At 44.6% G+C, this 26,240-nt stretch overlaps 1 protein-coding gene and 1 long non-coding RNA gene across 2 annotated transcripts in view; both read left to right on the forward strand.

The window, feature by feature from the left end:
- SHOC1 (shortage in chiasmata 1) overlaps positions 1 to 26,240 on the forward strand; it is a 525,180-nt gene that overhangs the window by 64,118 nt on the left and 434,822 nt on the right. The window lies entirely within an intron of this gene.
- LOC142295698 (uncharacterized) lies at positions 10,596 to 11,116 on the forward strand. The gene is made up of 2 exons (XR_012751525.1): positions 10,596 to 10,778; positions 10,847 to 11,116. It is a non-coding gene; the product is annotated as an uncharacterized LOC142295698 (long non-coding RNA).

Below are 26,240 nucleotides of genomic sequence, written 5' to 3' on the forward strand. Positions count from 1 at the left end.
GAGCTGTTCAGTCACACTATAGCCTGGGAATCAGAGGTCTGCTCCCAAGCTACAGTGAGTACAGACCAGGAAATGGTCTGCAGTGATGCCCAGAACCTTTGTGACTGAGATTCAGGCCGTGATGACCAAGTCTCTGAGCATAATGTTGACCCTTATTCACAAACTGTAACACCTGTTGGTAGAGACAATGAGGAACATACTGATGACAATGAAACACAGATACCAGATTGGGATGACAACTTAAATATTCGATCAGGGCAGGAAGAGGCTCGGTCTGAGGGTGAGGGGAGTGCAAACACAACGCTTGATGAGGAAGTTCTAGATCCCACCTACTGTCAACCCAAAGTCAGGCACTCGAGGAGGTCAACAGAGGAGGTGGAGGAGGATGCAACTGACGACGAAGTTACCTTGCGCCTTCCTGGACAGAGGAGTACTGGTAGCACGTCTACAACTGCATCCTCAGCCACCACTCTGCCTCTGAGCACAAGTTGGGGTGGCTCTGCAGCTCGCATGGCCTCTAAGCCTTGCCTAGCCTGGTCCTTTTTTGACCTTGCAAAGGATCGCCCAAATCATGTGATCTGTAAAATTTGTCGGGAATCTGTTAGTAGAGGAAAAAACCTCAGCAGTTTGACAACTTCTTCCATGAATCGTCACATGAATAAATATCATATGTCCCAGTGGGAAGCTCACCGTGCTGCAATGGGGCCTAGCGGAGCGGACCATCCACCGCCTGCCCCTTCCAGTGCATCCGCGCGCTCTTCATCTTCTAGGACTGTGGGGACAGCTGTCACACCTGGTTTTCCACGCACAACTTCCACCACTGTAACCGCAACAGGCAGTTTGCTTGGTAGGTCGTCAGTTGGTTTGGAAGGGGAAACAAGTGCGTGTGTACAGCTCTCTCAGACATCGATAGCACCAACGTTGGATGAAGGCAACATCATGTCTTTGCCTGCACTTTCCTCACAAACCTGCATTTTTCCAGGGACAACCTACTCACCCCCGTCTACACACAGCAGCCAGATCTCTGTCCCTCAGATGTGGACAAATAAAAGGCCATTTCCTGCGACCCATGACAAAGCTAAGAGGTTAACTTTATCCCTCTGTAAGCTCTTGGCTACCGAAATGCTGCCTTTCCGCCTGGTGGACACACAGTATTTTAGAGACCTTATGTCTGTCGCTGTGCCCCAGTACCAGATGCCCAGTCGCCACTACTTCTCTAAGAAAGGTGTGCCTGCGCTACACAAGCATGTCGTGCACAACATCACCGCTTCCTTGAGAAACTCTGTGTGTGAACGGGTGCATTTCACCATCGATACTTGGACCAGAAAGCATGGACAGGGACGTTACATGTCGCTGACTGGGCACTGGGTAACTATGGTGATAGATGGTGAAGGGTCTGCTGCACAAGTCTTGCCATCACCACAACTTGTGTGTCAATCCTCTGTCTGTCCAAGTTCCTCCACAGCTTCTGCCTCCTCAACCTCGTCTGTGTCCTCCACCTCCGCCCCAAGACTGCCTGGTCAGGCCACCAGCGTTGTAACTGCGCAGAAGGAATCACGCACCCCTCATTACTATGCTGGCAGCAGAGATCAACGGCATCAGGCGGTCTTTATCTTGAAATGTCTTGGAAATAAGAGTCACACAGCAGCTGAGTTGTGGGCAGCTCTGGAGACTGAGTTTGGTAAATGGTTGTCTCCACTCATCCTGCAGTCTGGTAAGGCCGTGTGCGACAATGCTTCAAACCTGGGTGCGGCCCTTTGCCTGGGCAAGGTGACACACGTGCCTTGTATGGCTCACGTGTTGAACCTTGTTGTCCAGCAATTTTTAACACACTATCCCGGCCTAGATGGCCTTGTGAACAGGGCACGAAAATTGTCTGCTCACTTCCGCCGTTCAACCACCGCAGCTGAGCGACTTGCATCGCTCCAGAAGTCTTTCGGCTTGCCGGTTCATCGCCTGAAATGCGATGTGCCGACACGCTGGAATTCGACTCTCCACATGTTACAGCGACTGTGGCAGCACCGCCGAGCCCTGGTGCAATACGTCATGACGTATAGCCTGGGCTGAGATGCAGAGGTGGGGAAGATCACCCTGATGGAGTGGTCTCAGATCAAGGACCTATGCACCCTTCTGCACAGTTTCGACATGGTGACGAATATGTTTAGCGCTGACAATGCCATTATCAGCATGACAATTCCAGTCATTTACAACACTATTCGGAGTCAGGGGGTGGTGTAAGCCGTGCACTGGGGTGGGCTCTTTAGGATACAGCGAAGTCACGAACGAGAAATAAACGGCCTCAAAACTAGATTAACTAACAAAAGTGCTTTACTACAATTTGAATATGAATGCAATCAAAACAGGGGAAGACACTCAGGGAAAATTCACAAACACTCAGCGAAGAGGCTGAGACCCTTGTGCTATACAGGGTGGCGCCTTACAACATGAGACTGCTACAATATATACACTATATGGTACCTACAGGCATGGCTGGATATTCCAACTGCCAACTACCTATTAATACCCTTAAACATGAAAAAAATTGGATGGGTGTAAAATACAAGCCGCCCGCAGTATAGCACAACAGTTTATAAACTTAAAATAAATTTACTCTAACCCCCAATTGACTATTCCCCTGCCCCAATATAAATATAGTGCCCATTAATGGAGGAGCCTTCCCAAGATTCACCTTGAATAACCAAACCACTTACTATATACAATGACTGCTTAGCAAAGAGCATAAAAACATAAATAACAGATATTTTGTTCAACACAAGTTCCCTCCTGGATGAGCTCGATTATGCCCTAAAGTCTGTGATGGGTCTTAGTAACATCCGGGTGTGAAGTAGTTGTGGTCCACAGAGAAACCTCAATGGCAAAGAACTAAATAATGTAGTCTTGGAAACGATGGTACCAAATGGTGATTGTGGCAGTAACTGTGGCCTGACAGTGTTACTATGCCTAACTAAACTAACTACAGGCCCTGCCTCAGTCTCAAATATTCTGGCGCCAAACTGATGTGAGGTGCGTGCACGGTTACCCACTGCGATGGCGCAGTGGGCCTTACTTATCTTACCGACCCGGGTCTGCTCTGGACAATATGTCTGAAGTACAAAGTCAGATGAGAGACCTCTCCAACAGCTGAGCAGTACTGCTGGTCACTGTGGCTTGTCTCCTTGGCAACGTCCTATCAACTTCACAAAAGCGCAAAAGCGTTCTTTCAGCAATCTTCTCCCAACTGGTAAGGATACAGATACAGTGTCACAGCTCTGATCAAGATGATAGGTTTCTAGTCGCAAATATTATCTCTTCCCTCTTCTGCACGTCCTCTGTCTCTGTACTCATTCACTGCCTACCGCTTCCAAGGTGGCTGCTCCTCTACTTCCTGTGATGTACTTCTTTTCATCAGCCTGTAGCTCCGCCCCCATCTGAGCTAGCTATTGCAGTCTTTCATTTGTGCTGAGAAACAGCGTCCTCTTATGGTTGAATAATGACATTTTTGTCCCTTTATAAAGTATTATCACATCATTACTGACAGCTGCAGGTGGCAAAGTTACATACAATAATTACTGTTCACATTTATGAGACACAAATATATACAGTGCCTACAAGTAGGATTCAACCCCCTGCAGATTTAGCAGGTTTGATAAGATGCAAATAAGTTAGAGCCTGCAAACTTCAAACAAGAGCAGGATTTATTAACAGATGCATAAATCTTACAAACCAACAAGTTATGTTGCTCAGTTAAATTTTAATAAATTTTCAACATAAAAGTGTGAGTCAATTATTATTCAACCCCTAGGTTTAATATTTTGTGGAATAACCCTTCTTTGCAATTACAGCTAATAATCGTCTTTTATAAGACCTGATCAGGCCGGCACAGGTCTCTGGAGTTATCTTGGCCCACTCCTCCATGCAGATCTTCTCCAAGTTATCTAGGTTCTTTGGATGTCTCATGTGGACTTTAATCTTGAGCTCCTTCCACAAGTTTTCAATTGGGTTAAGGTCAGGAAACTGACTAGGCCACTGCAACACCTTGATTTTTTCCCTCTGGAACCATGCCTTGGTTTTCTTCGCTGTGTGCTTTGGGTCGTTGTCTTGTTGGAAGATGAAATGACGACCCATCTTAAGATCCTTGATGGAGGAGCGGAGGTTCTTGGCCAAAATCTCCAGGTAGGCCGTGCTATCCATCTTCCCATGGATGCGGACCAGATGGCCAGGCCCCTTGGCTGAGAAACAGCCCCACAGCATGATGCTGCCACCACCATGCTTGACTGTAGGGATGGTATTCTTGATGCAGTGCCATCCAGTCTCCAAACGTCATGTGTGTGGTTGGCACCAAAGATCTCGATCTTGGTCTCGTCAGACCAGAGAACCTAGAACCAGTCTGTCTCAGAGTCCTCCAAGTGATCATGAGCAAACTGTAGACAAGCCTTGACATGACGCTTTGAAAGTAAAGGTACCTTACGGGCTCGTCTGGAACGGAGACCATTGTGGTGGAGTACGTTACTTATGGTATTGACTGAAACCAATGTCCCCACTGCTATGAGATCTTCCCGGAGCTCCTTCCTTGTTGTCCTTGGGTTAGCCTTGACTCTTCGGACACGCCTGGCCTCGGCACGGGTGGAAACTTTCAAAGGCTGTCCAGGCCGTGGAAGGCTAACAGTAGTTCCATAAGCCTTCCACTTCCGGATGATGCTCCCAACAGTGGAGACAGGTAGGCCCAACTCCTTGGAAAGGGTTTTGTACCCCTTGCCAGCCTTGTGACCCTCCATGATCTTGTCTCTGATGGCCTTGGAATGCTCCTTTGTCTTTCCCATGTTGACCAAGTATGAGTGCTGTTCACAAGTTTGGGGAGGGTCTTAATTAGTCAGAAAAGGCTGGAAAAAGAGATAATTAATCCAAACATGTGAAGCTCATTGTTCTTTGTGCCTGAAATACTTCTTAATACTTTAGGGGAACCAAACAGAATTCTGGTGGTTTGAGGGGTTGAATAATAAATGACCCTCTGAATAAACTTTTCACAATTTCTACAGTCCAAATGTCACAATGCCAAGTTAATTCCGAATGTGTAAACCTGCTAAATCTGCAGGGGGTTGAATACTACTTGTAGGCACTGTACGTCTAAACTATGCTTGTGAGGTGATACAGGGGCTTGCCATGCACATCTTTAACCAGGTACATATTTCTGGCCATGAACAATGGGAGCTGTTTCACCATCTCACATTCGGACAACAGGAAGGGGAGGAACTACAGGAGGATTCATATGCGCAAGGGACAACAACATCACCAAGGTCCAGACGTTCATCATCACCAAGGCGGCAGGCATGGGACCATGGGGGACAGGGATCAACAAGGGCGCATGGTAGCAGGCAAAATGTTGAGGAAGGTGCAGGAGAACATGAAGAAATGGAGGAAGAACTGTCCATGGACATGGAAGACTCAGCGGATGAGGGAGACCTTGGTCAAATTTCAGTTGAAAGAGGTTGGGGGGAGATGTCAGAGGAAGAAAGAACGGGTAGCACTTCTATGCCACAAACACAGCGTGGACTTGGTCCACATGGCTGCGCAAGACACATGAGCGTCTTCTTGCTGCACTACCTCCAACATGACCCTCGTATTGTCAAAATTCGAAGTGATGATGAGTACTGGCTTGCCACACTATTAGATCCCCGGTACAAGTCCAAATTTTGTGACATAATTCCAGCCATAGAAAGGGACGCACGTATGCAGGAGTATCAGCAAAAGCTGTTACTCGATCTTAGCTCGGCTTTTCCACCAAACAACCGTGGTGCACGGAGTGAATCTCCCAGTTGTAACTTGACAAACATGGGACGGTCTCGTCATCATCAACAGTCTAACCGTACCAGCAGCACTGTATCTGGTGCTGGTAACAGCAATTTTATTGAATCTTTTCATAATTTTTTTAGACCATCCTTTGCAAGGCCACCAGAGACAACAAGTCTGACACATAGTCAACGGCTCGAGAGGATGATACAGGAGTATCTCCAAATGAACATTGATGCCATGACTTAGCAAATGGAGCCTTGCTCATTTTGGGCTTCAAATCTTGAAAAATGGCCAGAGCTCTCCACTTACGCCTTGGAGATCTTGTTGTGTCCAGCTGCCAGCGTTGTCTCAGAACGTGTCTTCAGTGCTGCTGGGTGTGTGCTGACAGATAAGTGCACGTGTCTGTCCACTGACAATGTGGACAGACTAACGTTCATCAAAATGAACAAGTCATGGATCCACAAGGAATTTACTACCCCTGTGTCATCCTGGGGAGAGTAAATGCTTGTGTATTTTGAAAGTGCTTGATGCAAATCTACCTGTGAAGTGTACAACTGGGGCACAAGTGCTGCCACTGAAGGGGTGTCTGTGTGGCCCAATTTTTGGAAAAAAGGGAGACTCCGCTTGGAGTAACCATTGCTTGCTGTGTTTCTAAAAATGATCCAAGTTGAACAGATCTGGGATCAGCAAAGACTTTGCTACCTACCCCGGTGTCATCCTGGGGAGAGTAAATGCTTGTGTATTTGGAATGTGCTTGATGCAAATCTACCTGTGAAGTGTACAACTTGGGCACAAGTGCTGCCACTGAAGGGGTGTCTGTGTGGCCCAATTTTTGGAAAAGAGGGAGACTCTGCTTAGAGTAACCCTTGCTGTGTTTTTAAAAAGGAGCCAAGATGAACAAGTCATGTTTCAGCAAAGACTTTGCTACCTACCCCGGTGTCATCCTTGGGAGAGTAAATGCTTGTGTATTTGGAATGTGCTTGATGCAAATCTACCTGTGAAGTGTACAACTGGGGCGCAAGTGCTGCCACTGAAGGGGTGTCTGTGTGGCCCAATTTTTGGAAGAAAGGGAGACTCCGCTTGGAGTTACCCTTGCTGTGTTTTTAAAAAGGAGCCAAGATGAACAAGTCATGGTTCAGCAAAGACTTTGCTACCTACCCCGGTGTCATCCTGGGGACAGTTAAGGATGGCGTATTTTTGAATGTGCTTGATGCAAATCTACCTGTGAAGTGTACAACTAGGGCACAAGTGCTGCCACTGATGGGGTGTCTGTGTGGCCCAATTTTTGTAAAAGAGGGCGACTCCGCTTGGAGTAACCCTTGCTTGCTTTGTTTCTAAAAATGATCCAAGTTGAACAGATCTGGGATCAGCAAAGACTTTGCTACCTACCCTGGTGCAATCCTGGGGACGGTTAAGGATGGCGTATTTTTGAATGTGCTTGATGCAAATCTACCTGTGAAATGTGCAACTGGGGCACAAGTGCTGCCACTGAAGGGTTGTCTGTGTGGCCCAATTTTTGGAAAAAAGGGAGACTCCGCTTTGAGTCACCTTGCGGTGTTTTACATCATTTTAGAAGGGCATGCCATGCCTATATCTGTGTCTCCTCCTCTTTTTCCTTGTCCAGCTCTTTTGTTTTCGCATGAGTATATGTCCTTGTCACTTTCCCATGTGTTTGTGTTGTGTTGTGTTGTGAGTTGTTTGTCACCTTTTGGACACCTTTTGAGGGTGTTTTCTAGGTGTTTTTATGTGTTTGTGATTGCCTCTCATTGTTTCCTATGGGTTCAAGTGGTTCGCCGAACCGGTTCGCCGAACCTTACACGAACTAGACCTCCGTTCGACGAACCAAGCTCGAGCCGAACCGCGACTGGTTCGCTCATCTCTAGTGTTGAGATTAGCACCTTGCTGACGTCATCACACTGCTGCGGGCGCCAGAGATGCACGTCGGGCAGTGGTCAGCGCTCCATGGAGGAGCGGAAGATGAACTGTACTAGAGAAGGGGAGAACAATCGTGAAAGGGACACAGCTTTCTGAGAGGTAATGGGGTGAGTACTTTATTCAGAGTGGGCAGTGTGTGTGTGTGTGTGTGTGTGTGTGTGTGTGTGTGTGTTTTTGTGTGAAGGATATTTTACAAAAGGGCACTGTAGGGGGGAAATATTTTGCAGAGGCAGTGTGGGAGGGGTAAATTAATGAGACTTGCAGCATGGGGGTATATTAATGAGAGTGGCAGCTTGGGGGGATATTAAGGAGAGTGGCGTGGGGGATATATTAATGAGAGTGGAAACGTGGGGTATATTAAGGGGTGTGCCGCCCCCGTGCCAGCAGCCGGTGCTGCTCGAATCCGGACCTTCAGGGGTGGTGGCTCGAGGGTCTCCGGACCCGGCGGTCTCGCGGACATGCCGAATAAATGGGGGGACGTAGATGTAGATGTACAGGCTAGGCCGTAGTAAGTTCGTGACGCCACCCACGGTGTGTGGTGAGGTGGGACACCACCGCTGCTGTTATGGGGCACCCGGGGGAGATGTTGTGCAGCAAGTTGTTAACCCCTCTGTGGGCAGGGATGGTGGCCCCGGGACCCGGTGACTCGGTGCAGGGGATAGCGACCGCAGAGAGTGTTGGTGTACTCACTGTTAGTAAACCACACAAGTCTCTGGTAAACCAAGGTAATGGTGGCCGGTGCCACGGCCGGTTGCATTCGGGTCCCCCACCCGGCTGGTGGTCTCTATCCTTTTCCTGCACTGCTTGTGTAAGGTGGACTTTCCTAGTGTGAAACTCAGGAGTCCGCTCCCGGCTGGATGTGGCCTAAGGAGCCGTGCCCGCAGACGCTGGCCCGTGTGATCTATGGGCCCTGGCAGTGACCTCTTATCCCTATCGGTGGGCTGTTGTCTTGACTTTGGGTTAGACAGGACCTCTAGTCGTGGCCTCAATAGGTTAATTAACCATTTCCGCTTGGTTCTGGTCCTGGCTTCAGGGTCCGAATACCCCCTTTGTGCTACGGTTTCCGGGTTGGTACCCTCGTGTCAGTACCGGCGTGCTACAACCCTGTCCTGGTCCACCTCGGTTCTCCCGAGCCGTCTTCACATCTCCAGCTGACGGAGACCACCATCTGCCTCCTAGCCAGTGGCCCCAGGACTCCTACCCTGGTACCGTTCAACTTGAACTTTACTGCTGGAGCTACACTTAGCTCCAGCCCACACTCCTCTCCAAACTGAACTCTAAGCACTTTCTTTCTGTTTTCCCGCCCCGGGCTGTCTGGACCCCTGGGTGGGCGTGTCCAACTGCCTGGTCACGCCCACTTGTGTGTGTATCTTTCCCTAAGGGGGGGGTGACTAGGGTTTCTGATTGGCTGTATGTTTCCTAGTGAGGGTACGGTGTAATGCGGGGGCCTATTTGTAACTACCTGGTTTTGCCAGGGCATCACAGGGGCAGTGTGGAGGTATATTAAGGAGAGTAGCACTGTGGGGGTATATTAAGGAGAGCACCAGTGTGGGCGTATATTAAGGAGAGCAGCATCATGAGGATATATTAATTAGAGTGGCAGCATGGGGGTATATTAAGGACATTGGCAGTGTGGGTATATTAAGGAGAGAAGCAGCATGGGGGGTTTTATTAAGGAGAGTGGCAGCGTGAGGGGTATATTAAGGAGAGTGGCAGCGTGGGGGGTATATTAAGGAGAGTGGCAGCGTGGGGGTATATTAAAGAGAGTGACAGCGTGGGGGTATATTAAGGAGAGTGGCAGCAGGGGGGGTATATTAAGGAGAGTGGCTGGGTGGGGGGTATATTAAGGAGGTGCAGCGTGGAACCAAAATCTGCTGCCGCGAGGGGGTGCAATGTGCGATCCCAAAACTGCCGCTGCGAGGAGGTGCAACGTGGAACCAAAAACTGCTGCTGTGAGGAGGTGCAGCGTGGAACCAAATACTGCTGCCGCGAGGAGGTGCAACGTGCGATCCCAAAACTGTCGCCGCGAGGAGGTGCAGCGTGCGATCCAAAAACTGCCGCCGCGAGGAGGTGCAGCATGCGATCCAAAAACTGCCGCCACGAGGAGTGTAGCGTGCCTTTTAGAGATCATTTCATCTTCAACTTGTTTACCTGTTCTCAATAATAAGTTTGACCAGGGGTGTCCAAACTTTTATATGCCACTGTATATTCTTATACATAGGGGCAGTATTATAGTAGTTATATTTTTGTGCATAGGGGCAGTCATATAGTAGTTATATTCTTGTGCATAGGGGCAGTAATATAGTAGTTATATTCTTGTACATAGGGGCTGTATTACAGTCGTTATATTCCTGTAAATAGGGGCAGTATTATAGCAGTTATATTCTTGTAAATAGGGGCAATAAATAATGGAGCTTGCTGAGTAAATAATGAAGCTCGCTGAGTAAATAATGGAGCCTCACTAAGTAAATAATGGAACCTCGCTAAGTAAATGATGGCGCCTCGCTGAGTAAATAATGTAGCCTCACTAAGTAAATAATGGAGCTCGCTGAGTAATAATGGAGCCTCACTAAGTAAATAATGGAGCCAAACTAAGTAAATAATGGAGCCTCGCTGAGTAAATAATGGAGCCTCGCTGAGTAAATAATGGAGCCTCACTAAGTAAATAATGGAGCCTCACTAAGTAAATAATGGAGCTCGCTGAGTAAATAATGGAGCCTCACTAAGTAAATAATAGAGCTCACTAAGTAAATAATAGAACTTCGCTGAGTAAATAATGGAGCCTCACTAAGTAAATAATGGAGCCTCGCTCGCTGACTAAATAAAGGGGCCACAGCCACTTGCTATGTCATCATATTATGAGGTCACAGTAGTCAGAGACTATAAAAAGCCATGCGGCTATCATTCATCTTCATACTCCTGGACCGGACCGCTGAAGAACAAAGCTCCACCTGTCACCATGCCATCTAGAACGCAGAATAAACGCAGTGGACTTCGGCGGCGACGCAGAGCCAGGAGGACCCCCATAAAGCGCCACCCCGGCCGTACGACAGGTAAATATCTATGCACACGCTTGCCTGTGGACAGAATGTGTAGTAATGATGGCTTCTTCTTGTCTCAGTTCGCAGACGCAGAAGGCACCATCATAGACGATGAAGAGGTCTCCACACAGCAACGCCGCGTCTCAAGACTTCAGCAAACCCTGGATGAATCCAAAAGACTTCTGAAGACTCCACCAAAACAGTAGTGAATCCAAAATATCGCTTGAAGGCTTTACGAAACCCGTGATGAGTCCAAAACACTTACTGAAGGCTTCACCAAACCCGTGCTGAGTCCAAAAGACAATGGATGCCGCTGGAGATATCTGTTAATAAACCTAAGGCGCAAAAACTCTTCTGTTCTGCTTGTTTTTTTTAGTAAAACGCCTCAATCTTTTTGTGCTTTATCTAAGCTGGGGTCTTACAGGGGTCCAGGGTTCTTCTTGTAGACATGTGGGATCTTAAAGGGGGGTCGGGGTTCTTGTTGCAGGCATGTGGGATCTTAAAGGGAGGTTGGGGTTCTTCTTGCAGGCATGTGGGATCTTAAAGAGGGGCCAGGGTTCTTCTTGCAGGCATGTGTTCCTGCATAGAGACCACACTGATCAGCTGCAGGACACCACACATCAGAGGATATGGCCGGCATCAGGCTCCTATCGGTCCAGGGTCTATAATCAGCTCATATCTGTAAATACAAAGTGCCAAATATTAAAACCCCATTGTTAAAATTTTTATTAAAAAAAAAAAAAAAATCTCCACAAAGTTGGATGGAAATATATGATTAGTGATGGGTGGGACCACAAACACCCAGAATAAGTGCATCCAACAGGGTTTGAAAAAAAAACAAGCAACAAAAAACAAATAATTAAAGAAGTAAGAATTATAATAAAAACATCACATTCAAAAATAAGTGAATCCAACCAGGTTTAAAAAAACAAACAAAAAAATAAAACAACCCAAGAAACAAAATACAATTAAAGAGAAGAAAGAGAAAATAAAACAAAAACCTCACATGCACAAATATCCTGGATAACTGAATGCAACCCGGGTTTAAAGAAAAGAAATTAAACCTAAAAAAACAAAATACAAACAAAGAAAATAAACAGAAAATTAAAAAATAATAAAATAAAAACATCACCTGAGATCAGTGAATGCAACTGGGTTTACAAAAAACAAACAAAAAAAAACCACAATCGAAGAAAATAAAGAAAAAATTAAAAAAATAAAAACCTCACTCACATGCACAAATATCTGGGATGAGTGGATCCAACTGGGTTTAAAAAAAAAAACAACAAAAAAACCATGGAAAATTAAAAATAAAAAAAGAAACCTCACATGCACAAATAGCCAAGATCAGTGGATCCAACCGGGTTTAAAGAAAAAAAAAAACCCTTATAAACAAAATACAATCACAGAAAATAAACAGAAAATTAAAAGAAATAATAAAATCATCACATGCAAAAATATCTGGGATCAGTGAATGCAACTGGGTTTAAAAAAATTAACAAAATTAAAAAAAAATAAATACCTCACAGTATATCTGGGATGATTGGATTCAACTGGGTTTAAAAAAAAAAACAACGCCCCCCCCCCCCAAAAAAACAAAACAGAATTAAAAATAAAAAAACCAGAGACCTCACATACACAAACATCCAAGATCAGTGAATGCAACCAGGTTTAAAAAAAATACAATCAAAGAGAATAGAAAATTATAGTAAAATAAATAAAAACATCACATGCAAAAATACCCGGGATCAGTGAATCCAACCAGGTTTAAAAAAAAAAACCAAAAAGAACAAAACCCCAAAAAAAAATAAAATGCAATACAAATAAATAAACCGAAAATTAAAAAAAAATCTCACATCCACAAATATCCGGGAACAGTGAATCCAACTGGATTTAAAGAAAAAAAACAAAGCCAACAACATAATACAATCAAAGAAAATAAAATGAAAACCTCACATGTTTTTTTTTGTACTTCAAACATTTAAAATATTATAGAAAAACAATGGAGGAAAAAAAGTGAAATAGCCTTTTTTTTTCTTCTCAAAAAGGGTTGAAGTGTACACTTCCTTGTGTGATATATGTCTCATTGTAGATAACAGCAGCTGTTGTTTGGGCGTGGATTATTATATTTACTTGTGAAAAATAATGATAATTATTATGTGTGTTAGCATAAATTACTGCACAAGGAGTGGCTGTTCCTGTAATTGCGGTCATATGGGCAGTCACCCAGCTTTCCCAGGGTCAGAAAACATGTCAGGATGGAATCTGGAGCTCCTGTCTCAAATTTTGGATAGGATCCATCAGATCTGTTCTGTGTTGAGTAGTGTGACGAGCCCCGTGCGTCTCAAGGACGTCTCGCCAATGGTCACCTGGAGGAGCGCAGTATTGATTAAGTAATTTCGTATTCTATAAACGCCACAGAGAAGAGAGAAGAAGGCGGCACACTGCCATTATTACTCCGGGCACTGCGCATACTGCATCTGCTCACACTGGATAAAATATATATATATATATATATATATATATATATATATATATATAATTTTCTATTTTATAATTTTCTATTTTCTTTGTGTGTGTATGTATATATATCTATATATATATCTATATATATCTATATATATATATATATATATATATATATATATATATATATATATAATTACATTTCTATCTATTTGTTTTGTGGTTTTTGTGTGCAGAATAAATATTTGTTAATACATTCTATTTTGTTAACAACAGTTATTAACCCGGGCGAGATATATATATATATATATATATATATATATATATATATATATATATCTCGCCCGGGTTAATAACTGTTGTTAACAAAATAGAATGTATTAACAAATATTTATTCTGCACACAAAAACCACAAAACAAATAGATAGAAATGTAATTATTAAAAGGCAAAAACTAAGCTAATAGAAGCATTTCACAACATATATTTCAGCACCACAGATATTCCACACAGATTTAACTAAATTGGCCAAGTAATGTGCTCCGTGTGTCTCTTTCCAGGTCTGTCTCTTTCCCCGTCTGCCTGTCTCTGTCTGTCTCTTTTTTTGCCTGTCTCTATGTCTCTGTTTCTTTCCCCAGCTGTCTCTTTCTAGGTCTATCCCTTTCCCAGGTCTGTCTCTTTCCCCCTGACGAAGGCTTCTTATGCTGAAACACGTGTAGGGACGGACGCCAGCGCCAGCAGGAGGAGATGCCACTGGGTAGGTTAAACAATAGATTTGGCTTGTTTATCTTTCATAAAATGTGATTACATTGTATTGTTTTGCCCTACTCCCCTTATACTAGAGCTTCTTCTGCACACTTGTAATGAATATTTAATAGCTCTATTTAAACCCTGGTAGTATGTGAGTTGGGCAACAGATACTCATTACAACCACCTCTTTTATTGTCGACCCTCCTTCCTGCTGTTTTTGCTGGTTCATATCAGCCACTTGTTGTTCACCTTGTTTTAATACCTTTTAATTCATCTCAATAAAATTTATTATATTTTATTGGCTACCTCTTTTTCATTTTGGTTATCCTAGTTGACGTTGTGTAGGTAGCCTGGGCTATCCTGCTCTTCAGTTCCTCATGTTTGGGATCAATTGAAATATTGATACATTTTTCCCTTGTGTTCTGGCAATATTGGTCAATTTTATCTGTCTCTTTCCCCGTCTGTCTCCCCGTCTCTTTGTCTGTGTCTTTTCCTGTCTGTCTCTTTCCCTGTTTGCCTGTCTCTGTCTGTCTCTTTCCTTGTCTGTCTCTATTTCTCTGTCTCTTTCCCCATCTGTCTCTATCAAGGTCTTTGTCTTTCCCCATCTATCTTTGTCTGTCTCTCTGGCTGTCTCCTCCTTCCCTGTCTGCCTGTCTCTGTCCCTGTTTGCATGTCTGTCTGTCTCTTTCCCCATCTATCTCTTTCCTCATATGTCTCTTTCCCCATCTGTATCTTTCCAGGTCTGTCTCTTTCCAGGTCTGTCTCTTTCCAGGTCTGTCTCTTTCCAGGTCTGTCTCTTTCTAGGTCAGTCTCTTTCCAGGTCTGTCTCTGTCTGTCTCTTTCCAGGTCTGTCTCTTTCCAGGTCTTTCTCTGTCTGTCTCTTTCACCATCTGTCTCTGTCTGTCTCTTTCCCTGTCTGTCTCTATCTCTCTGTCTCTTTCCCTGTCTGTCTCTCTGTCTGTCTCTGTCTGTCTCTCTGTCTGTCTCTGTCTATCTGTCTCCCCACCGACATCTTATTACCTCACATACAGTCATATAAAAAGTTTGGGCACCCCTATTAATGTTAACCTTTTTTCTTTATAACAATTTGGGTTTTTGCAACAGCTATTTCAGTTTCATATATCTAATAACTGATGGACTGAGTAATATTTCTGGATTGAAATAAGGTTTATTGTACTAACAGAAAATGTGCAATCCGCATTTAAACAAAATTTGACCGGTGCAAAGATATGGGCACTCTTATCAATTTCTTGATTTGAACACTCCTAACTACTTTTTACTGACTTACTAAAGCACTAAATTGGTTTTGTAACCTCATTGAGCTTTGAACTTCATAGGCAGGTGTATCCAATCATGAGGAAAGGTATTTAAGGTGGCCACTTGCAAGTTGTTCTCCTATTTGAATCTCCTATGAAGAGTGGCATCATGGGCTCCTCAAAACAACTCTCAAATGATCTGAAAACAAAGATTATTCAACATAGTTGTTCAGGGGAAGGATACAAAAAGTTGTCTCCGAGATTTAAACTGTCAGTTTCCACTGTGAGGAACATAGTAAGGAACTGGAAGAACACAGGTACAGTTCTTGTTAAGCCCAGAAGTGGCAGGCCAAGAAAAATATCAGAAAGGCAGAGAAGAATGGTGAGAACAGTCAAAGACAATCCACAGAACACCTCCAAAGACCTGCAGCATCATCTTGCTGCAGATGGTGTTACTGTGCATCGGTCAACAATACAGCGCACGTTGCACAAGCAGAAGCTGTATGGGAGAGTGATGCGAAATAAGCCATTTCTGAAAGCATGCCACAAACAGAGTCACCTGAGGTATGCAAAAGCACATTTGGACAAGCCAGTTACATTTTGGAAGAAGGTCTTGTGGACTGATGAAACAAAGATTGAGTTGTTTGGTCATACAAAAAGGCGCTATGCATGGAGGCAAAAAAAACACAGCATTCCAAGAAAAGCACTTGCTACCCACAGTAAAATTTGGTGGAGGTTCCATCATGCTTTGGGGCTGTGTGGCTAATGCCGGCAGCTGGGAATCTTGTTAAAGTTGAGGGTCGCATGGATTCAACTCAGTATCAGCAGATTCTTGACAATAATGTGCAAGAATCAGTGACGAAGTTGAAGTTACGCAGGGGATGGATATTTCAGCAAGACAATGATCCAAAACACCGCTCCAAATCTACTCAGGCATTCATGCAGAGGAACAATTACAATGTTCTGGAATGGCCATCCCAGTCCCCAGACCTGAATATCATTGAAAATCTGTGGGATGATTTGAAGCGTGCTGTCCATGCTCGGCGACCATCAAACTTAACTGAACTGGAATTGTTTTGTAAACAGGAATGGTCAAATATACCTTCATCCTGGATCCAGGAACTCATTAAAAGCTACAGGAGGCGACTAGAGGCTGTTATTTTTGCAAAAGGAAGATCTACAAAATATTAATGTCACTTTTATGTTGAGGTGCCCATACTTTTGCACCGGTCAAATTTTGTTTAAATGCCGATTGCACATTTTCTGTTAGTACAAAAAACCTCATTTCAATCCAGAAATATTACTCAGTCCATCAGTTATTAGATATATGAAACTGAAATAGCTGTTGCAAAAACCCAAATTGTTATAAAGAAAAAAGGTTAACATTAATAGGGGTGCCCAAACTTTTTCATATGACTGTATAAGCTTCTTATACTATGAATGTCTTTTGTTCCTATAGCAACCAATCACAGCTCCTACTAATAACCTGTAGTTCCAGGCTCCATTTACTTTAATGGAGGCATGTTTTTTGGAGAGTAACTGTAAAGCGTGGGGTTAAATTTTCCTGTCAAAACATAGTCTACGATGTTCCCTGGGTCACATGAAGTGTCTGTGCAAACGTTCGTGATTGTAAATGCGACAGTATAGATACACTTTTCGTTTCCCTTTTTTCCCATTATGTAGATAGGGACAAAATTGATTGGTAAATTGGAACGCGCGGGGTTAAAATTTTGCCTCACAACATAGCCTATGACGCTCTCGGGGTCCAGACGTGTGAGTGTACAAAATTTTGTGGCTGTAGCTGCGACGGTGCAGATGCCAATCCCAGACATACACACACACACACATTCAGCTTTATATATTAGATATATATATAGCTTGGGGACGAGCTACGTTTAACCAAGGGGGAATGTGACGCCCCTGGACTAGTCAGGGCATCACAGGGTACTGCACACTATTTATCTCTTAGTGCAGGACTCAACCCCCATGGTTCTGCGTTCCCAACCTATGGTACTGCCTCTATCAGCATCCAAATCCCATCTACACCTCACACCACACCCTGCCAGACACACCAGTGGGCTGCTAAGCTGGAATAGGGCCGCCCACCTAGGTGTCAGGTTGACTGGTGGGAGGGAGTAGAGGAGAGGAGTCGGCTCCAGGGGAGAGAAGGAAGAGGAAGCAGGAGTTGAGTGTACCTCTCGAATGGTGAGGAGCTAGGGGAGCGTGTGGCTCCCGGGGAGTTACAGGTTGGGTCGCAGACGGTGGTCTGGGACCGGAGGAGTCGGAGACCCGGTCGCAGGGTATTGAGGCCGGGTACCTATAATCAGGAGGATATTCATCCCAAAATTTGCTTATACAAAGGTTGAGCTCAGGAACACAACCAAACATAAACCTCAAAATATTCCATGAACATGATATAATGAATAATTAATATTTTATTGATTAAAAACTATACACACATTTTTAGAAACAAGACATAGATCAGACAAATGAGGAGAAAGGCAAGAATGCATATAAAGGATGGCCAGTAGAAAAATACAATGGTCCTAATTCTCTTCAATTCACCAATATGGAATGCTATTTCATGATATTAACCACTCGTGTGCTGTATAAAGTTAACTAGGCAAGCCAGAAATTGCACCAAAATTCCATAATAACAATTAGATATATACAGTTAGGTCCAGAAATATTTGGACAGTGACACAAGTTTTGTTATTTTAGCTGTTTACAAAAACATGTTCAGAAATACAATTATATATATAATATGGGCTGAAAGTGCACACTCCCAGCTGCAATATGAGAGTTTTCACATCCAAATCGGAGAAAGGGTTTAGGAATCATAGCTCTGTAATGCATAGCCTCCTCTTTTTCAAGGGACCAAAAGTAATTGGACAAGGGACTCTAAGGGCTGCAATTAACTCTGAAGGCGTCTCCCTCGTTAACCTGTAATCAATGAAGTAGTTAAAAGGTCTGGGGTTGATTACAGGTGTGTGGTTTTGCATTTGGAAGCTGTTGCTGTGACCAGACAACATGCGGTCTAAGGAACTCTCAATTGAGGTGAAGCAGAACATCCTGAGGCTGAAAAAAAAGAAAAAATCCATCAGAGAGATAGCAGACATGCTTGGAGTAGCAAAATCAACAGTCGGGTACATTCTGAGAAAAAAGGAATTGACTGGTGAGCTTGGGAACTCAAAAAGGCCTGGGCGTCCAAGTATGACAACAGTGGTGGATGATCGCCGCATACTTTCTTTGGTGAAGAAGAACCCGTTCACAACATCAACTGAAGTCCAGAACACTCTCAGTGAAGTAGGTGTATCTGTCTCTAAGTCAACTGTAAAGAGAAGACTCCATGAAAGTAAATACAAAGGGTTCACATCTAGATGCAAACCATTCATCAATTCCAAAAATAGACAGGCCAGAGTTAAATTTGCTGAAAAACACCTCATGAAGCCAGCTCAGTTCTGGAAAAGTATTCTATGGACAGATGAGACAAAGATCAACCTGTACCAGAATGATGGGAAGAAAAAAGTTTGGAGAAACAAGGGAACGGCACATGATGCAAGGCACCCCACATCCTCTGTAAAACATAGTGGGGGCAACGTGATGGCATGGGCATCCATGGCTTTCAATGGCACTGGGTCACTTGTGTTTATTGATGACATAACAGCAGACAAGAGTAGCCAGATGAATTCTGAAGTGTACCGGGATATACTTTCAGCCCAGATTCAGCCAAATGCCGCAAAGTTGATCGGACGGCGCTTCATAGTACAGATGGACAATGACCCCAAGCATACAGCCAAAGCTACCCAGGAGTTCATGAGTGCAAAAAAGTGGAACATTCTGCAATGGCCAAGTCAATCACCAGATCTTAACCCAATTGAGCATGCATTTCACTTGCTCAAATCCAGACTTAAGACGGAAAGACCCACAAACAAGCAAGACCTGAAGGCTGCGGCTGTAAAGGCCTGGCAAAGCATTAAGAAGGAGGAAACCCAGCGTTTGGTGATGTCCATGGGTTCCAGACTTAAGGCAGTGATTGCCTCCAAAGGATTTGCAACAAAATATTGAAAATACAAATATTTTGTTTGGGTTTGGTTTATTTGTCCAATTACTTTTGACCTCCTAAAATGTGGAGTGTTTGTAAAGAAATGTGTACAATTCCTACAATTTCTATCAGATATTTTTGTTCAAACCTTCAAATTAAACGTTACAATCTGCACTTGAATTCTGTTGTAGAGGTTTCATTTCAAATCCAATGTGGTGGCATGCAGAGCCCAACTCGTGAAAATTGTGTCACTGTCCAAATATTTCTGGACCTAACTGTATAGTATATACAACAAAGTGCAAAGTGCCAAGAATAGCAGCATACATAGATCATAAAGTAGTGCATACAATAGCAGCACTTAGATACAGAAACTGATTAAACCAATGATTATATTTAGCAATTAATAAGCTGTACACTGTTCCTTGTATCAGGAGTCAAAAAACGCACTGACACTTTTAAGATACAAATCCGTTATTAAGTACATAATAAAGTGCAGGGTGCAAGGACATGGCAGCATACACAGATCATGAGGTAGTAAAGAGATAGCAGCGGTTAGACCAGTATAGAGATGACCAAAAATTGCTCAAGCCATATCCAGAAAGTAGTAGCCAGCCCTCACCAACACTCCAACGACCGTTTCGCTACCGCTTCGTCAGGGAGTGAGGTGGGGAGGTTTGTGGGTGCTTTAAATATCTGTAGTGGCAGCTGTGTCTAATAAAAATCATGGAGACACCATGTTTATCGGGCAGCGCAGTTCGCGCATGCGCAAAGCCCCGCTTCCGCGCCCGGGAGTCCACCCGCGTACACCAAGGGCGACACTATCACCGTTGATGATGCAGGTAAGACAACCACACATGGGTCGCGGCTCGCGCACGCGTGCCGCGCCGCACAGTGTCATCCACCGCCATCTTTGTAAAGGTATAGAACGTGCATCATTGCAGAAAAGCATCCAAAGAAAAGAGGATATAAGCAGAATATATGATCCTAAATATTTTTTTGCATATATTGCATATGTACATTTATCTTTCTAGAGTGATGTTGTATAATATGAAATGACCATCAAAGGCATAAAGATGTAAAAATGTATGCATAAATATGAAAAAAAAGTTCATAAGTGAATCTATGTTTTTGACAATGCAAGGTATAAGCATAAAACCTGGATTAAGGAAACGGGTATCAATTCATAAGTCAATCAATATATCCGATGACAAATATAATTTTAGGATATTTTGAGTATTATTAAAGACAAACATACATAGACAGTGACAATCCATATATCTCATATAGTCACATAGATACATAAAGTTTTTAGTAACATTAATAAACAGTTGGAATGCACACATTCCAAAATTTTCTCGGATGCTTATCAGATTGCAAAAGGGGCACTCGGAAACGCTCTCATGATCAGATCAAAGAAGCCAATCCAGATCATGTATGTGAGAACCTAACTATAATTACCTCAAAACTGGAAAAAAACACAAAACCTACCCACCCAAGAGTAAGAAGCTCTATAAAAAGCCGCGACCCGTGTGTGGTTGTCTTACCTATGTCATCAACGGTGACAGTGTCGCCCTTGGTGTACGCGGGTGGACTCCCGAGCGCGGAAGCGGGGCTTTGCGCATGCGCGAACCGCGCCGCCCAATAAACATGATGTCTCCATGATTTTTATTAGACACAGCTGCCACTACAGGTATTTAAAGCACCCACAAACCTCCCCACCTCACTCCCTGACGAAGCGGTAGCGAAACGGTCGTTGGAGTGTTGGTGAGGGCTGGCTACTACTTTCAGGATATGGCTTGAGCAATTTTTGGTCATCTCTATACTGGTCTAACCGCTGCTATCTCTTTACTACCTCATGATCTGTGTATGCTGCTATGTCCTTGCACCCTGCACTTTATTATGTACTTAATAACAGATTTGTATCTTGAAAGTGTCAGTGCGTTTTTTGACTCCTGATACAAGGAACTGTGTACAGCTTATTAATTGCTAAATATAATCATTAGTTTAATCAGTTTCTGCATCTAAGTGCTGCTATTGTATGCACTACTTTATGATCTATGTATGCTGCTATTCTTGGCACTTTGCACTTTGTTGTATACACTATATATATTTAATTGTTATTATGGAATTTTGGTGCAATTTCTGGCTTGCCAGTTAACTTTATACAGCACACGAGTGGTTAATATCATGAAATAGCATTCCATATTGTTGAATTGAAGAGAATTAGGACCATTGTATTTTTCTACTGGCCATCCTTTATATGCATTCTTGCCTTTCCCCTCATTTGTCTAATCTACCTCTTGTTTTTAAAAATGTGTGTGTATAGTTTGTAATCAATAAACTATTAATTATTCATTATATCATGTTCATGGAATATTTTGAGGTTTATATATTGAGGCTGGGTGCCTGGACCCGGTCTTGGAGGACAGGAGGCATATGAGTCTAATAACCGGTCTGGGACCAAAAGCACTGGGGGGTACTGGACCCTAGATCGGGGAGTAGCTTCAAGCAAACCCGGCACTTGAACTGCGGAGGATAATGACTTTATGGACTGTCCCCAAGAAGCTCAGAGATCAGGGGCACTAGCGCAACGAGGGAGATAGGGCTTTCCAACCAAAGCAGCTCACTGAAATCCCAAGCGTGACCCCTTGAGAGCACAGCTCCACTACAAACAGTAGGGAGCGGGGCCCGGACAGCTTTATGCCAACGGGCCACCAGAACACTTCAAATTTGTGCACGGAGGCAGGCTCCGGACCACCCGGCAGTACTATAGAGGATGGATACCCGGACGGACTCTCCCAAGAGGGCAGCGGCACCCAGAGACTTGGTTCACCTTGTTGTCAGAGTCTGCTTTGCGGCCGCATCATCACTAACACTGCCTGAGTGAGTACATGGTCCTCCCCTGCTTCCAATCCGCACCCCGCTCCCCAACACCACCATACAGAATCCTGGGGTCTCCCCTACCCATGGAGGGAAACGTCATCTGGCTGCCCCCACTCCATCTCCCCCGAGTACTCCAATCAACAGCGGCAGTACTCCCATTACCGTGAACCACGGGTGGCGTCACAAACATTTACCCCCTGTAAATACCCCCTTTACATTTGAGTGGCCGCAATCCCCTGGGTCCGGAGACCCTCGAGCCACAGTAGACCCTGGATACGAGCAGTTCGACCGCTGCAGGGGGTGTCGTGGGTTGGGAACGCCGCTCGCCTGGGAACTGGTGCTCGGGTCCGGTGCTTCTGCTCCTCGGTGGCTCGAGCACGGGGCCGGACCCTGGGGGCTCGAGCAGCGCCTCCTCGCCCACGAGTGAAAAGGGGAGGTTTGGTGGTGGGATGTCGGTTGTGACGCTACCCACGGGGTTGTGGTGATGGTGGGCACCAGCGCTGCTGGTGATGGGGGTTCCCGGGAGCGATGGCGGGGAGCAGCTGAGGTGTTGGCCCCTCCGTGGGTAGGGGCTGTTGGTCCCAGGGCCCCAGTTGGGGGTTAGCGAGTAGGGGATAGGTGCAGGTGCCGGTGCGGGGAAGCAGCGCGGATGCAGGGCAACGCTGTGCCAGATGGCACTGGTGTACTCACTCAGGTGGTCAATGACAGAGTCTCTGGTAAACCAAACGGCTGGATGGACGGGGCCTGTAGTCGGCTGCGGTTTCTTCACTTTCCCTGGACGGGTTGATGGTGGCTGTCTTTCCCTGCACCTGTGTGTAAGTGTTTGACCCCTATGGATTCCCACGGGTGGTCCGCTCCCCGGCTTGTACGTGTCAGGAGAGCCCGTTTTGCCCACAGGCGCTGGCCCTTGGATCTCTGGCCGTTGGCAGTGGCACTTATTCGGACGGGTTGGGCTGTTGCCTTCTGACGGGACTTGGTTGGGAATGAACTCCTGAGGTCCAGACCTCAATCAGGTAATTTGACCTTTACGGCGGCTTCCGAGCCTAGTCGAGGTCTGAGTACCCTGCTTTGGTGCTTGGCTTTAGTCCGCTCCCCGGTTCGGTACTGGCGGGCCACCGCCCAACCCCGGTCCTATGGATCCGCAGACTTCCGCTAGCTCCTGCAGACTGCCACCACCGTCTGCCGACCTTGCTGATGGCGCCTGGGCTCCAACGCAAACACACACAGTCTCTCCTTCTCTCTACCACCTCTCCACTTCAACTCCTCAACTTCACTCCTCAACTCCTCTCCTCAACTCCTCAACTCAACCCCTCAACTCAACTAACTGACTTTTCCCACCTCCAGGCCTGTGAACTCCTCGGTGGGTGGGGCCAACTGCCTGGCTCCGCCCCACCTGGTGTGGCCATCAGACTCTGGTGGGAGGTAACAAGGGTTTTGTTTGACGGGTGTTCCTTACCAGGGGAGGGGGATGTGTGTGTATGTGATGTTATTCTGTGACCCCTGGGGTCCAGGGCGTCACAGGGGCAGCACAATACCTCACAGATCCTTAACTGGCAGCTTCATAAAATAGTACCCACAAAACGCCAGTGAAGAGGCGACTCCGGGATGCTGGCCTTCAGGGCAGAGTGGCAAAGAAAAATCCATATCTGAAACTGGCTAATAAAAGGAAAAGATTAATATGGGTAAAAGAACACAGACATTGGTTAGAGGAAGATTGGAAAAAAGTGTTATGGACTGACGAATCGAAGTTTGAAGTGTTTGGATCACACAGAAGAACATTTATGAGATGCAGAGCAACTGAAAAGATGCTGGAAGAGTGCCAACTGTTAAGCATGATGTAGGTAATGTGATGGTCTGGGGTTGTTTTGGTGCTGGTAAAGTGGGAGATTTGTACAAGGTAAAAGGGATTTTGAATAAGGAAGGCTCTCACTCTATTTTGCAACACCATACCCTGTGGAAAGCGGATGATTGGAGCCAATTTCATTCTACAACAGGACAATGACCCAAAGCACACCTCCAAATTATGCAGGAAAGAGGAAAGTCCAGCGCAGTCCAATGTATCCAGTTAAAAATCACATTTATTTAGTAAATCCATAAAAATAGAAAAATACCAAGCGGTCAGCAGGATGTTACAGGGATATTGTACAGACCCCACAGAACTACGCGTTTCGACGTTCAGTCTTAATCATGTTCTGGGGAGGAAAAGATGTCGATATCCTATAAGGTGTAACACACACCCTCCTTGATTACATGCACGTGTTATTATTAAAGAAGCCTTCCCAAAGAAGTACCACATTCAGTAAGTGCATGCACTGCGGTTTTCCAAAGAAAAAAGGAAGAGAAAGAAATAGAAATAAAATAGAGAGGGAAAAAAGAAAAATGGAAGAACAAAAGATGGAGAGGATATGAATAGAAAAAAGAAAAGAAAAAAGTGAGAGAAATGGAAATTTAGATAAGGAAATGGTGGGTTTAAAACACGGTTGTCATTAAAATATAACATATATAGTTATATGATTATAGAACTGACTGATGCATAATTAAATAAATCAAACATCATACAAAAAAAATCACATCCTTGTGGATACCTTGTATACTATGTTAATATTCGATATTAACTGCATCAGCAAGTTCGACCCCAATCTGAATGCAGTATATTAAATAGGAAAAAGAGAGAGAATTTTTTCCTTTTTCTGTTATAGTTATTATTATAAATACATTTGACGATCATACAATGAGCACCTATTGTAGAGTACAATTACTGCTATATATAATAGAAAATCTATAAATTGTAAAACAGGGCAGAGAACATAGTCTGATGAACATCAACAGCTGATGGCGCCTGGGCTCCAACCCAGACACACACAGTCTCTCCTTCTCTCTCTACCACCTCTCCACTTCAACTCCTCAACTTCACTCCTCAACTCCTCTCCTCAACTCCTCAACTCAACTCCTCAACTCAACTAACTGACTTTTCCCGCCTCCAGGCCTGTGAACTCCTCGGTGGGTGGGGCCAACTGCCTGGCTCCGCCCCACCTGGTGTGGACATCAGACTCTGGTGGGAGGTAACAAGGGTTTTGTTTGATGGGTGTTCCTTACCAGGGGAGGGGGATGTGTGTGTATGTGATGTTATTCTGTGACCCCTGGGGTCCAGGGCGTCACAGGGGCAGCACAATACCTCACAGATTCTTAACTGGCAGCTTCATAAAATAGTACCCACAAAACGCCAGTGAAGAGGCGACTCCGGGATGCTGGCCTTCAGGGCAGAGTGGCAAAGAAAAATCCATATCTGAAACTGGCTAATAAAAGGAAAAGATTAATATGGGCAAAAGAACACAGACATTGGTTAGAGGAAGATTGGAAAAAAGTGTTATGGACAGACGAATCGAAGTTTGAAGTGTTTGGATCACACAGAAGAACATTTATGAGATGCAGAGCAACTGACAAGATGCTGGAAGAGTGCCAACTGTTAAGCATGATCTAGGTAATGTGATGGTCTGGGGTTGTTTTGGTGCTGGTAAAGTAGGAGATTTGTACAAGGTAAAAGGGATTTTGAATAAGGAAGGCTCTCACTCTATTTTGCAACACCATACCCTGTGGAAAGCGGATGATTGGAGCCAATCTCATTCTACAACAGGACAATGACCCAAAGCACACCTCCAAATTATGCATGAACTATGGTACATAGGGAAGAAGCAGGCAGCTGGTATTCTATCTGTAATGGAGTGGCCAGCCCAGTCACCAGATCTCAAACCTATTCAGCTGTTGTGGGAGCAGATTGACCATATGGTGTGCAAAAAGTGTCCATCAAGCCAATTCAACTTGTGGGAGGAGGGATCATGGGGTGAAATATCTCCAGATCACCTCTGCAAATTAACAGCTAGAATGCCAAAGAATGCCAAAGGGCTGCAAAGCTGTAATTGCTGCAAAGGGAGCATTCTTTGACGAAAGCAAAGTTTGAAGGAGAAAATTATTTCAGGTAAAAATCATTATTTGTAACTTTGTCAATGTCTGGACTATATTTTCTATTCATTATGCAACTCATTTGATAAAAAAGTATGATTTTTCATGGAAAATAC

This window comes from Anomaloglossus baeobatrachus, chromosome 1 (assembly GCF_048569485.1).
Source record: "Anomaloglossus baeobatrachus isolate aAnoBae1 chromosome 1, aAnoBae1.hap1, whole genome shotgun sequence".
NCBI classification, from domain to species: domain Eukaryota; kingdom Metazoa; phylum Chordata; class Amphibia; order Anura; family Aromobatidae; genus Anomaloglossus; species Anomaloglossus baeobatrachus.